This window comes from Oncorhynchus gorbuscha, linkage group LG02, assembly GCF_021184085.1.
Source record: "Oncorhynchus gorbuscha isolate QuinsamMale2020 ecotype Even-year linkage group LG02, OgorEven_v1.0, whole genome shotgun sequence".
Lineage (NCBI taxonomy): Eukaryota > Metazoa > Chordata > Actinopteri > Salmoniformes > Salmonidae > Oncorhynchus > Oncorhynchus gorbuscha.
This window is the reverse complement of record NC_060174.1, coordinates 37698011-37712982: the sequence shown is the minus strand read 5'-3', so window position 1 is coordinate 37712982 and position 14972 is coordinate 37698011. Positions and strand designations below refer to the sequence as shown.

The window sequence follows — 14972 nt, the reverse complement described above, 5'->3', positions numbered from 1 at the left end:
CACTTCTGCATTTCATTTGGCATTTTTCTGTAGCTCTTAATCCTTAAGAAACACGGGCGATGACAGCTTTAAAGTATGCTGGCATGGATGATACAGACAGTGAAGATGAGTTGCCTCCAGGATGGGAAGAGAGATCTTCGAAGGATGGATGGGTTTACTATGCGAAGTAAACTAAAATTAACTATTGCGTAGAGTTTCAATGAACCATTCTATTTCTATGGTCACAACCACAACCAGCGCCGCTTGATTTTATGGCAGTGTTATCCTTGCCAAAAACCAGTCCTTGAACATAATAGCCTTATCTAATCAATATCGCCCGCAGCAAAAGTGTAACGGTTGTCTTGGGTGGAAGAAGGATCGGACCAAAGCGCAGTGTGTTAAGTGTTCATGATGATTTATTCAAAATGAACTGAACACTGAAATACAAAACAATAAACGATGTGAACAAAACGAAAACCGAAACAGTACCGTGTGGCCCAAACACTCACATGGAAACAAACACCCACAAACCAACAGTACTGTGTGGCCCAAACACTCACATGGAAACAAACACCCACAAACCAAAAGTGAAACCCAGGCTAACTAAATATGAGTCTCAATCAGAGACAACTAACGACACCTGCCTCTGATTGAGATCCATACTAGACCGAACACAAAAACCAACATAGAAAAACCAACATAGACTGCCCACCCCAACTCACGCCCTGACCATACTAAAACAAAGAATAAAATAACAGAACCATGGTCAGAACGTGACAGATAGGGCAGAGAAGCTTTGTTTTGATGCAGTTAGTTACTAACAGCAACAGTTAGCTAGTTTGATGGACCCCCCCTTCCCCTATACATGTCTCCCTCTCAGTTACTAACAGCAACAGTTAGCTAGTTTGATGGACCCCCCTTCCCCGATACATGTCTCCCTCTCAGTTACTAACAGCAACAGTTAGATAGTTTGATGGACCCCCCTTCCCCTATACATGTCTCCCTCTCAGTTACTAACAGCAACAGTTAGCTAGTTTGATGGAACCCCCCCCTTCCCCTATACATGTCTCCCTCTCAGTTACTAACAGCAACAGTTAGATAGTTTGATGGAACCCCCCCCCCCCTTCCCCTATACATGTCTCCCTCTCAGTTACTAACAGCAACAGTTAGCTAGTTTGATGGACCCCCCTTCCCCTATACATGTCTCCCTCTCAGTTACTAACAGCAACAGTTAGCTAGTTTGATGGACCCCCCTTCCAATATACATGTCTCCCTCTCAGTTACTAACAGCAACAGTTAGCTAGTTTGATGGACCCCCCTTCCCCTATACATGTCTCCCTCTCAGTTACTAACAGCAACAGTTAGCTAGTTTGATGGATCCCCCCTTCCCCTATACATGTCTCCCTCTCAGTTACTAACAGCAACAATTAGCTAGTTTGGTGGACCCCCCTTCCCCTATACATGTCTCCCTCTCAGTTACTAACAGCAACATTTAGCTAGTTTGATGGACCCCCCTTCCCCTATACATGTCTCCCTCTCAGTTACTAACAGCAACAGTTAGCTAGTTTGATGGACCCCCCCCTTCCCCTATACATGTCTCCCTCTCAGTTACTAACAGCAACAGTTAGCTAGTTTGATGGACCCCCCTTCCCCCATACATGTCTCCCTCTCAGTTACAAACAGCAACAGTTAGCTACTTTGATGGACCCCCCTTCCCCTATACATGTCTCCCTCTCAGTTACTAACAGCAACAGTTAGCTAGTTTGTTGGACCCCCCTTCCCCTATACATGTCTCCCTCTCAGTTACAAACAGCAACATTTAGCTAGTTTGATGGACCCCCCACCCTTCCCCTCTACATGTCTCCCTCTCAGTTACAAACAGCAACATTTAGCTAGTTTGATGGACCCCCCTTCCCCTATACATGTCTCCCTCTCAGATACTAACAGCAACAGTTAGCTAGTTTGATGGACCTCCCCTTCCCCTATACATGTCTCCCTCTCAGTTACAAACAGCAACAGTTAGCTAGTTTGATGGACCCCCCTTCCCCCATACATGTCTCCCTCTCAGTTACTAACAGCAACAGTTAGCTAGTTTGATGGACCCCCCTTCCCCTATACATGTCTCCCTCTCAGTTACAAACAGCAACATTTAGCTAGTTTGATGGACCCCCCTTCCCCTATACATGTCTCCCTCTCAGTTACAAACAGCAACAGTTAGCTAGTTTGATGGACCCCCCTTCCCCTATACATGTCTCCCTCTCAGTTACAAACAGCAACATTTAGCTAGTTTGATGGACCCCCCCCCTTCCCCTATACATGTCTCCCTCTCAGTTACTAACAGCAACAGTTAGCTAGTTTGTTGGAACCCCCCTTCCCCTATACATGTCTCCTCTCAGTTACAAACAGCAACATTTAGCTAGTTTGATGGACCCCCCACCCTTCCCCTCTACATGTCTCCCTCTCAGTTACAAACATCAACATTTAGCTAGTTTGATGGACCCCCCTTCCCCTATACATGTCTCCCTCTCAGATACTAACAGCAACAGTTAGCTAGTTTGATGGACCCCCCTTCCCCTATACATGTCTCCCTCTCAGTTACAAACAGCAACAGTTAGCTAGTTTGATGGACCCCCCTTCCCCCATACATGTCTCCCTCTCAGTTACTAACAGCAACAGTTAGCTAGTTTGATGGACCCCCCTTCCCCCATACATGTCTCCCTCTCAGTTACTAACAGCAACAGTTAGCTAGTTTGATGGACCCCCCTTCCCCTATACATGTCTCCCTCTCAGTTACAAACAGCAACATTTAGCTAGTTTGATGGACCCCCCTTCCCCTATACATGTCTCCCTCTCAGTTACAAACAGCAACAGTTAGCTAGTTTGATGGACCCCCCTTCCCCTATACATGTCTCCCTCTCAGTTACAAACAGCAACAGTTAGCTAGTTTGATGGACCCCCCCTTCCCCTATACATGTCTCCCTCTCAGTTACAAACAGCAACATTTAGCTAGTTTGATGGACCCCCCTTCCCCTATACATGTCTCCCTCTCAGTTACAAACAGCAACAGTTAGCTAGTTTGATGGACCCCCCTTCCCCTATACATGTCTCCCTCTCAGTTACAAACAGCAACATTTAGCTAGTTTGATGGACCCCCCTTCCCCTATACATGTCTCCCTCTCAGTTACTAACAGCAACAGTTAGCTAGTTTGATGGACCCCCCTTCCCCATACATGTCTCCCTCTCAGTTACTAACAGCAACAGTTAGCTAGTTTGATGGACCCCCCCCCCTTCCCCCATACATGTCTCCCTCTCAGTTACAAACAGCAACATTTAGCTAGTTTGATGGACCCCCCTTCCCCTATACATGTCTCCCTCTCAGTTACAAACAGCAACAGTTAGCTAGTTTGATGGACCCCCCTTCCCCTATACATGTCTCCCTCTCAGTTACAAACAGCAACAGTTAGCTAGTTTGATGGACCCCCCCCTTCCCCTATACATGTCTCCCTCTCAGTTACAAACAGCAACATTTAGCTAGTTTGATGGACCCCCCTTCCCCTATACATGTCTCCCTCTCAGTTACAAACAGCAACAGTTAGCTAGTTTGATGGACCCCCCCTTCCCCTATACATGTCTCCCTCTCAGTTACAAACAGCAACATTTAGCTAGTTTGATGGACCCCCCCTTCCCCTATACATGTCTCCCTCTCAGTTACAAACAGCAACAGTTAGCTAGTTTGATGGACCCCCCTTCCCCTATACATGTCTCCCTCTCAGTTACAAACAGCAACAGTTAGCTAGTTTGATGGACCCCCCTTCCCCTATACATGTCTCCCTCTCAGTTACAAACAGCAACAGTTAGCTAGTTTGATGGACCCCCCTTCCCCTATACATGTCTCCCTCTCAGTTACAAACAGCAACAGTTAGCTAGTTTGATGGACCCCCTTCCCCTATACATGTCTCCCTCTCAGTTACAAACAGCAACAGTTAGCTAGTTTGATGGACCCCCCTTCCCCTATACATGTCTCCCTCTCAGTTACAAACAGCAACAGTTAGCTAGTTTGATGGACCCCCCTTCCCCTATACATGTCTCCCTCTCAGTTACAAACAGCAACATTTATCTAGTTTGATGGACCCCCCTTCCCTATACATGTCTCCCTCTCAGTTACAAACAGCAACAGTTAGCTAGTTTGATGGACCCCCCTTCCCCTATACATGTCTCCCTCTCAGTTACAAACAGCAACAGTTAGCTAGTTTGATGGACCCCCCTTCCCCTATACATGTCTCCCTCTCAGTTACAAACAGCAACATTTAGCTAGTTTGATGGACCCCCCTTCCCCTATACATGTCTCCCTCTCAGTTACTAACAGCAACAGTTAGCTAGTTTGATGGACCCCCCTTCCCCTATACATGTCTCCCTCTCAGTTACTAACAGCAACAGTTAGCTAGTTTGATGGACCCCCCCCCCTTCCCCTCTACATGTCTCCCTCTCAGTTACTAACAGCAACACTTAGCTAGTTTGATGGACCCCCCTTCCCCTATACATGTCTCCCTCTCAGTTACTAACAGCAACAGTTAGCTAGTTTGATGGACCCCCCTTCCCCTATACATGTCTCCCTCTCAGTTACTAACAGCAACAGTTAGCTAGTTTGATGGATCCCCCCTTCCCCTATACATGTCTCCCTCTCAGTTACTAACAGCAACAATTAGCTAGTTTGGTGGACCCCCCTTCCCCTATACATGTCTCCCTCTCAGTTACTAACAGCAACAGTTAGCTAGTTTGATGGACCCCCCCTTCCCCTATACATGTCTCCCTCTCAGTTACTAACAGCAACAGTTAGCTAGTTTGATGGACCCCCCCTCTCTACATGTCTCCCTCTCAGTTACTAACAGCAACAGTTAGCTAGTTTGATGGACCCCCCTCTCCGTGTCTCCCTCTCAGTTACTAACAGCAACAGTTAGCTAGTTTGATGGACCCCCCCCTCTCTACATGTCTCCCTCTCAGTTACTAACAGCAACAATTAGCTAGTTCGATGGACCCCCTCCCCTATACATGTCTCCCTCTCAGTTACTAACAGCAACAATTAGCTAGTTCGATGGACCCCCCCCCCCCCCCCCCCCCTACATGTTTCCCTCTCTACAGTCATGAGAAATTAAGACTGTGGGATCATCCCAAGACAGGGGAGAAGAGGCTCTGTGCTGGAGGTTTTTGGTAACTGTCCAGTCTGACCCCATTCCCAACTTTTCTCATATTCCCACCCACCTCTTACTGTACATCCCACCTTCCTCCATCCAATAGGCCTTTTTGCAAGGGTGTGTGTAATTGTCATTACTTGTGCACATTGGACCCAACTAAGGATGGGTTAGCCGTTAATCTATTGGCAGCCGGAAATAAATTTGACCCTTAATGCTTATCGGTCTATAGGTTAATTTCCACAATTGTGTAGAATTAAATGGCTCATGGGTATTTTCGTTCATCGTCATGCATTTCAGGTATCACCCGTACAGCATACAGAGCATAGTTTGCTACCACCTGTCAGACAGCGTGAGAGTAACTACTCAAAAAGTATGTATTAAATTTCTCAACTCGTAAAGCGGGCATCCTATTCGGATGCATATGCTTTAGCCTGCCAACCGTTGACTATCAGTGCGCCTTCCATTCGGATGCATATGCTTTAGCCTGCCAACCGTTGACTATCAGTGCGCCTTCCATTCGGATGCATATGCTTTAGCCTGCCAACCGTTGACTATCAGTGCGCCTTCCATTCGGATGCATATGCTTTAGCCTGCCAACCGTTGACTATCAGTGCGCCTTTCCATTCGGATGCATATGCGCCTTCCATTTTAGCCTGCCAACTGTTGACTATCAGTGCGCCTTCCATTCGGATGCATATGCTTTAGCCTGCCAACTGTTGACTATCAGTGCGCCTTCCATTCGGATGCATATGCTTTAGCCTGCCAACTGTTGACTATCAGTGCGCCTTCCATTCGGATGCATATGCTTTAGCCTGCAACTGTTGAACTGCCTTCCATTCGGATGACTTTATCAACTGTTGACTATCGCGCCTTCCATTCGGATGCATATGCTTTAGCCTGCCAACTGTTGACTATCAGCGCGCCTTCCATTCGGATGCATATGCTTTAGCCTGCCAACTGTTGACTATCAGCGCGCCTTCCATTCGGATGCATATGCTTTAGCCTGCCAACTGTTGACTATCAGCGCGCCTTCCATTCGGATGCATATGCTTTAGCCTGCCAACTGTTGACTATCAGTGCGCCTTCCATTCGGATGCATATGCTTTAGCCTGCCAACTGTTGACTATCAGTGCGCCTTCCATTCGGATGCATATGCTTTAGCCTGCCAACTGTTGACTATCAGTGCGCCTTCCATTCGGATGCATATGCTTTAGCCTGCCAACTGTTGACTATCAGTGCGCCTTCCATTCGGATGCATAACAACTGTTGTCGGATGACTAGCCTCTGTTGAGTGCGCCTTCCATTCGGATGCATATGCTTTAGCCTGCCAACTGTTGACTATCAGCGCGCCTTCCATTCGGATGCGCGCCTTCCATTCGGATGCATATGATAGCCTGCCAACTATGCTTTAGCCTGCCAACTGTTGCCTTCCATTCGGATGCATATGCTTTAGCCTGCCAACTGTTGACTATCAGTGCGCCTTCCATTCGGATGCATATGCTTTAGCCTGCCAACTGTTGACTATCAGTGCGCCTTCCATTCGGATGCATATGCTTTAGCCTGCAACAACTGCCTTCCATTGACTATCTGTTGACTATGCGCCTTCCATTCGGATGCATATGCTTTAGCCTGCCAACTGTTGACTATCAGTGCGCCTTCCATTCGGATGCATATGCTTTAGCCTGCCAACTGTTGACTATCAGTGCGCCTTCCATTCGGATGCATATGCTTTAGCCTGCCAACTGTTGACTATCAGCGCGCCTTCCATTCGGATGCATATGCTTTAGCCTGCCAACTGTTGACTATCAGCGCGCCTTCCATTCGGATGCATATGCTTTAGCCTGCCAACTGTCGACTATCAGCGCGCCTTCCATTCGGATGCATATGCTTTAGCCTGCCAACTGTTGACTATCAGCGCGCCTTCCATTCGGACTATCAGCGCGCCTTCCATGCATATGCTTTAGCCTGCCTGCCAGCGCGCCTTCCACCATATGCTTTTGACTATCAGCGCGCCTTCCATTCGGATGCATATGCTTTAGCCTGCCAACTGTTGACTATCAGCGCGTCACCCACCACTTTGCAATGTGAGTTTGAGGCAGTATATTTTTTTTGAAACCTAAAAGCCTTACTTTGCGAAAATCCATCCATAGATACGTGGAGGCAATTGTTTTATAAAGACTTCCTCTTGCCATTAACCAGCATTTCTCTCCTGTTCTATTGGTTTTCATATGAACTTTCTTTCGTTGTCCAAAAGCCAAAGGCACAACCCATGTCAGATTATTAGCAACCGATCACAGTAGTTGCTATTAGATTCCCCCCCTTTCTAAATTTAACAGAGATCTTCATATGTCACATATGGAACTGCTCGCATTTGGTGCGCGGTTTAGAACCGTGTTTTCCCCGATTGCATTTGGGCAAATGTTTCAAAATGACATTTTATTAGCGGCTTCATTACAATAGTTGCATCTTCAATTATAGCCTGTTGACAGTAAAACGATAGGCTTACTATTGTTGCATGTTTTCATTAAGTGTAGTGGCTTCCTTTCATCTTTACCATAGCCACTGCCCAAGCCTGAAGCGGGGTTGTTTGGTACGCATACAGTCCACAGTCAAGGTTTCCAAACGGCCAAACATTCCATGACATCCAGGGATATGGTGCAACAAAAATGTTTATTAAATGAGTCTCCAATCAACTTAAAGCACAAAATACTTGATATGGAAAATACATATTATGATCTGTATGTCTGTATGTCTGTATGGTCAAAAAACTATACCGCTCCCGCATCTAGCAAGGACTCTCTCTCCCGAAGGCCCAACTTCCTGCCTTTATCCTAACACACTTACCACAATACAATGAATAGGCAAGAGGGGGGGCCAAAAACTAAGTTACACTAACAACAAATGAATATATCTCAATCAGGTAAATATAAATCATAAAGGTACGTACGTACCTAATATTTCATCATTTACATTAATATTTAATATATTTACACAAATATACATGGAGCTCCATATGTTCGGTCTTTTATACAAATATGTCCAAATCGGCTCTAACATTAAGCTCTTATTAATGAAAAATGCCCGGTCCTTGTATGCATGCATAGTATCAGAGAGGAAGAGGCGAAGCCAGAGTTTTCACTCGCCAAAAAAGTCCAATGCATTTCTATGAGTTTATTTTGGGCCTACGCACATTCTTTGGGCGGAAACATAAGCATCTCGTCATTATATACAGATCTCTGATAGTATTTTCTGTTGGTCAAGTTATTTTACCGTTTGGAAAAAATGTAACCGTTTGTTGACCGGTTAATGAGGATCAGTTAATCCGCAGGAAAATTGACTGACACTTGCATCCCTAGACCCAACCTAATGGGCCCAAAACTCACCAGATTTTTCTTATGGAACTGGGTGCACTTGAATGTTCACAGTGAGAGGTTAAAACACGGATAAATATCATTCTGCGATTGTAGAGTTATCCTTCTGTTAGGATGGCACTCAGTAACAGAAATTGAGTTAATGGTATGAATCTTGCTTCTGAATGGCTTGAGGAGTCTAACAGGAGGGGTTTCTTCCCCACAGATCTACCATGTGGATGGGAGCAGGAGACAGACGATAAAGGGCAGATCCTCTTTCCCTGATATCCTGAACAACTACCAAGATAAGGGGTGGCAGTAAAAAATGAAAACGAGCACTTTATTTGACAGTACATACATTTACCAGGCATTTGCTAATAAATGACAAGGTAACATGATAATTACACAGTGACAACCTAATTACTTGTTTGTTTCTTTGGGATTCATTCCAATGAGCACCACTTCATATAAGAATGTACCAGAAAGTAGCAATTGTTTGTGCATTTCCTATTTAATACCAGGTAAATAGCAGAGGAAACTGCTGCGAGCAGCCTATCTCTGCCCCACTGCCTGCCTGAGACTGTTCGTGAGGCCTTGTTTCGGTAGAGAGAGACCTCTCAGAGCATGCTTACAACCACTTAGCTTAATAGTTATCGCAAGTTCATACAACATGAAACTTCCTCCCGGCCCCTCATTCTCTCTCTCCTTCATGCTCCCCTCTCCCTTTCTCCCTTCCCTAACAGTCACATTAACAAGAGGGATACCTACTTTGACCCACGGCAGGAATTCACGATGGAGGATGTGCCGGTGAAGCCGAAGCGTTACGACAGTATAACACAGCAGCCCTGGAGATCCTGCAGGGTTGCAACCTCTCAGACAGGGTGGTCCTCATCACCGGGAGCAACTCTGGCATCGGTGAGTTTAGCACTGTGTGTATGCAGTGCACATGTGTCTCTGTGTAATTAACTTACTGTATTTATGCCTTGATAGTTAGGAAGTGCACCTTCATTATTTCACCAGTAGGCGGGGGTATTGCACCACATTTCTTTTATCCAGTCCCGACAGTGCATCTGTCTTCCCCCTGCAAGCCAAAGCTTAATTGTATCTCTTTAAAACCAGGCATTCATCAACATTAACCTCCAAAATGATACACTTACACTGAACAAATCATTCCCGACATGATTACCCAACATGATTGTATTGAAGTTCATTAACTGAGCTGAATTGGATGTCATTGTTAACTGTAATGAATGACGGCCATTTGTGGGGAGCAATTGCATGGCTCACTGTATAATGGCCCTGGAAACAAATGCATTTCCTCTTCATCTCTGTGTAAATTAGCACAAGTAGAAGCTATTCATCCACAGTCACCGTTTCAGTTGCAGGGAGATAACGACAGTGCAAGGGAAATTAAACAAACATAAAGTAGTTAATTGTCTTTATATTCAAATCATTCCTCTTCCTAAAGTTCTGGCTTTGCAAATGGAGTGAGTATATCACTAGAGATGGTTGTGAAAAAGTGTTTTCAGATTTATAATGGTCAAGACTTCAGACTGACTGAACAGGAGAGGATGCAGACTTTCTCAGCACTTAGCTTCCCTCCCTTAAAGACATTTTATATATATATATATATATATATATATATATATATATATATATATATATATATATATATATATATATTAATTTGGGCCAGGGGTTCTGCACCACTGTCAAGTTTGTAGCCGTTGTTCTTAAGAAGGAGCAAAACAACAAGGAAAACATAGTGTGGAACAAAATACAAAACTCTGGCTATCACGTTAAAGTCATTCGAGGGAAACAACTTTTACCACGTAAGAATGGACTAGTCAAATGCAAAAACATATAGGCCTACTGTCACAAAATACCTGTTTTCAACTGGATAAAGCTGATTTAGTTTATAGTCCTTTGCCAAGACACTTTCCAGTCAGTGAGATGGTGTTTGGTTGTTTTCTCCACAAGAGGGCACAGAAGCTCTTTTAGATGGAATGTGGCGATCAGAATAGTACACTGAACTTTACACTGGTAGGTCCTTTTGTTTCTCTTAAAGGGGCAATCTGTGATTGGTACATCCATTTTTATACCTATGAATTATTGATATATATATACCCAGTACCTCTTGATGAATATAACTTATAAATGCTTAATGAGTTTAGTTTAAGTGTTGTACCCCATCAGAACTCAAAATATAAGTCTGTTTTATTTGTTTTTGGTTTGTAAACTATTTAAATGTAAACAAACACGGTATAGCCTCAAAACATGGTTAAAACTATAATTTTGATATCATGAATGGTCAGTCCTTGTGTCCATAGTTCTATCTATGAATTTGAGTGGTTACATTCCTCTACCCCCATCCCTCAGCTGTTTACCAAATCAGAGGCTGGTGGCCTTGCTGTTATTGTTCGAACTGCAGATTGCCACTTTAAGAAACAGAATATGTAATTTATCAAAAACACACTTTGATATTTTAACTATAGGTTTCGCTGTGGGTCCATTGATTCTGATTAACTGTGATGCATTGCGCCCTGTCTCTAGTTTATTTTCCTCAGTGACGGGGGTTTTAGTTTTCCAGTTCAAATGATCAAAAAGTATCAGACACAATTATAAACAAAATAACCCATTGATATTATTATTATTATTATTATTACTAATATTGTCTACAGTTCAATGTTTCTTCTGAAGTGTCAATGCCTAACGAACACACATTTACATGTGTCTTTATCCTCCACTTTTCTCCCAGTGTACTGTATATTCATTCATCTGCTACAATGAATAGTATGCCAATAGTAATTGCCACCAGTAGCGAGCTCTCTTGACATCCCCTTGGCCTATGTGTGAAATGTGCTTATGCCAATTGACTAGACACAGTGGGAATTTTAATTGCGTCAATAGTGTCCATTCATTTGGTCAAGGGAATTGTTTCAACAGGTAATACGTTGACATTTATTTTTCACTATAACGTTAGTGGGCTATTATTTAAATTACATGTTTCCATTCTACTGTGTTAATTTAGCTATTACTGCATGGGGAATGTACATATATGAGGCCATTTATGCATGAAATGTAATGTGGTATGGTTTTGTGAACAGGCCTGAATAGGCGCTGGTAATATTGCTGGAAGGTGATACAGGACTGTGGTGCGTCTCATTAATGTGATCACTGTTCTGTATTCACAGCATTAGTCTTCTTTTCTCCCTTACCTCCTTTGTAATTTAAAAACTAGTAAGAACCCCTATTGTGTCTTTAATTGCAGTAATGGAAATGAATGGTCACTGTCTCTCTCTCTTTCCCCACCCCTCTCTCTCCCTCTCTCTTTCCCCACCTCTCCCCCTCTCTCTCTCTCTCTCTCTCCTCTCTCTCTCTCTCTCTCTCTCTCTCTCTCTCTCTCTCTCTCTCTCTCTCTCTCTCTCTCTCTCTCTCTCTCTCTCTCTCTCTCTCTCTCTCTCTCTCTCTCTCTTTTCCCCTCTCTCTTTTCCCCTCTCTCTCTCTCCCTTTCTCTATTCCCCCCTCTCTTTCCCTCTCTCTGTCTCTCTCTCTTTCCCTCTCTCTCTCTCTCTCTCTCTCTCTCTCTCTCTCTCTCTCTCTCTCTCTCTCTCTCTCTCTCTCTCTCTCTCTCTCTCTCTCTCTCTCTCTCTCTCTCTCTCTCTCTCTCTCTCTCTCTCTCTCTCTCTCTCTCTCTCTCTCTCTCTCTCTCTCTTTTCCCCTCTCTCTTTTCCCCTCTCTCTCTCTCCCTTTCTCTATTCCCCCCTCTCTTTCCCTCTCTCTGTCTCTCTCTCTTTCCTCTCTCTCTCTCTCTCTCTCTCTCTCTCTCTCTCTCTCTCTCTCTCTCTCTCTCTCTCTCTCTCTCTCTCTGTCTCTCTCTCTCTCTCTCTCTCTCTCTCTCTCTCTCTCTCTCTCTCTCTCTCTCTCTCTCTCTCTCTCTCTCTCTCTCTCTGTCTCTCCCTGTGTGTGTAAAGGTAGTGTTCTCTAGCCCTCCGGTCCACCTGTATGTGTACCATTGATCCTGTAGTGACTGTGACCCTGACTCAAGCATCCCATCCATCCCCATTAATAGCCCTTGCTCTAGCCTTCATTATCCTCCATTCAACTAACTAACTCTACACAGCTACTGTAATTACAGGCCAAGGCTCCACTGTACTGCTTGTCTTTAAAGGGTAGGTAGCATAAACATATCCACATGTAACATTGATTTGCATACTATATGTAACATAGTATATCCATCAAAAGTCCCAATGCGAAGTTACACCTCACTTTTCTATTTATCTAGTTATTACATAAAACCCGAAGAATGCCGTAAACATGCCGGGAAAATGTTTTTGCTGGTCGTGACATAATATGGAGGAACTGGCAAGCCAGTCTATTCCCTGTAATGTAAACTCCAACAGAAATAACTTCAAGTGTATAACATCAAATTCAACTAAATCATTTGCACTTCTTAGTACTAATGCTTTTTCACTTATTTGCACTTATTTCACTGTTTTCAATGAAATTGTAAGCCAATTTACAAGCGAACACTTTATGAGTTTCTTGTTTCAAATCAGCTTGCATGGTGGCTAGCCAACTAGCCTGGTAACATTAGGCCTAACAGCCTGCTAACGTTACTTTCGCACTGCATGAGTCAGCCAGTTGCTTACCACTACATTAACATAAACCAACATTTTGGAAATATATAACACCATCTACCCAGTTAAAACAAAAATAATGCTACCAGTATATGCAGTTTTCTTAGCAAAGCCAGCCAGCCAGCCAGCCAGCCAGCCAGCCAGCCAGCCAGCCAGCTAAACTTAGTTATTTTAGCCTGCTAGCTAGCCTAGCCAGCTAACTAGCATAGTTGGCCAACTACCACGGTTGACATAGCTACAGCTGAAGTTTGAAGTTTACATGCACTTAGGTTGCAGTCATTAAAACTCGTTTTTCAACCACTCCACAAATTTCTTGTTAACAAACTATAGTTTTGGCAAGTATGTTAGGACATCTACTTTGTGCATGTCACAAGTCATTTTTCCAACAATTGTTTACAGACTCATAATTCACTGTATCACAATTGCAGTGGGTCAGAAGTTTACACACACTAAGTTGACTGTGCCTTTAAACAGCTTGGAAAATTCCAGAAAATTATGTCATAGCTTTAGAAGCTTCTGATAAGCTAATTGACATCATTTGAGTCAATTGGAGGTGTGCTTGTGGATGTATTTCAAGGCCTACCTTCAAACTCAGTGCCTCTTTGCTTGACATCATGGGAAAATCAAAAGAAATCAGCCAAGACCTCAGGAAAAAAAATTGTAGACCTCCACAAGTCTGGCCTGAAGGTATCACGTTCATCTGTACAAACAATAGTGTGCTTGTATAAACACCATGGGACCACGCAGCCGTCATACCACTCAGGAAGGAGACGCGTTCTGTCTCTTAGAGATGAACGTACTTTGGTGCAAAAAGTGCAAATCAATCCCAGAACAACAGCAAAGGACCTTGTGAAGATGCTGGAGGAAACCGGTACAAAAGTATCTATATCCACAGTAAAACAAGTCCTATATCGACATAACCCGAAAGGCCGCTCAGCAAGGAAGAAGCCACTGCTCCAAAACCTCCATAAAAAAGCCAGACTACTGTTTGCAACTGTACATGGGGACAAAGATCAAACTTTTTGGAGAAATGTCCTCTGGTCTGATGAAACAAAAATAGAACTGTTTGACCATAATGACCATCATTATGTTTGGAGGAAAAAGGTGGAGCCTTGCAAGTCAAAGAACACCATCCCAACCATGAAGCACAGGGGTGGCAGCATCATGTTGTGGGGGTGCTTTGCATCAGGAGGGACTGGTGCACTTCACAAAATAGATGGCATCATGAGACAGGAAAATTGTGGATATATTGAGGCAACATCTCAAGACATCAGTCAGGAAGTTAAAGCTTGGTCGCAAATGGGTCTTCCAAATGGACAATGACCCCACGCATACTTCCAAAGTTGTGGCAAAATGGCTTCAGGACAACAACGTCAAGGTATTGGAGTGGCCATCACAAAGCCCTGACCTCAATCCTATTGAAAATTTGTGGGCAGAACTGAAAAAGCATGTGCGAGTAAGGAGGCCTACAAACCTGACTCAGTTACACCAGCTCTATCATTAGGAATGGGCCAAAATTCACCCAACTTATTGTGGGAAGCTTTTGGAAGGCTACCAGAAACGTTTTACCTAAGTTATACAATTTAAGGGCAATTCTACCAAATAATAATTGAGTGTGTGTAAACTTCTGACCCACTGGAAATGTGATGAAAGAAATAAAAGCTGAAATAAATAATTCTCTCTACTATTATTCTGACATTTCACATTTTTAACATAAAGTGGTGATCCTAACTCTCCTAAAACCGGGACTCTTTACTAGGATTAAATGTCAGAAATTGTGAAACTGAGTTTAAATGTATTTGGCTAAGGTG

The 14972-nt window shown here is 43.8% G+C and overlaps 1 pseudogene; it reads left to right on the top strand.

Annotated features, from left to right (window-relative positions):
* The first annotated feature begins 59 nt into the window (after nucleotides 1-59).
* On the top strand, nucleotides 60-11091 carry LOC123990171 (annotated as a pseudogene).
* The last annotated feature ends 3881 nt before the right edge of the window (nucleotides 11092-14972 follow it).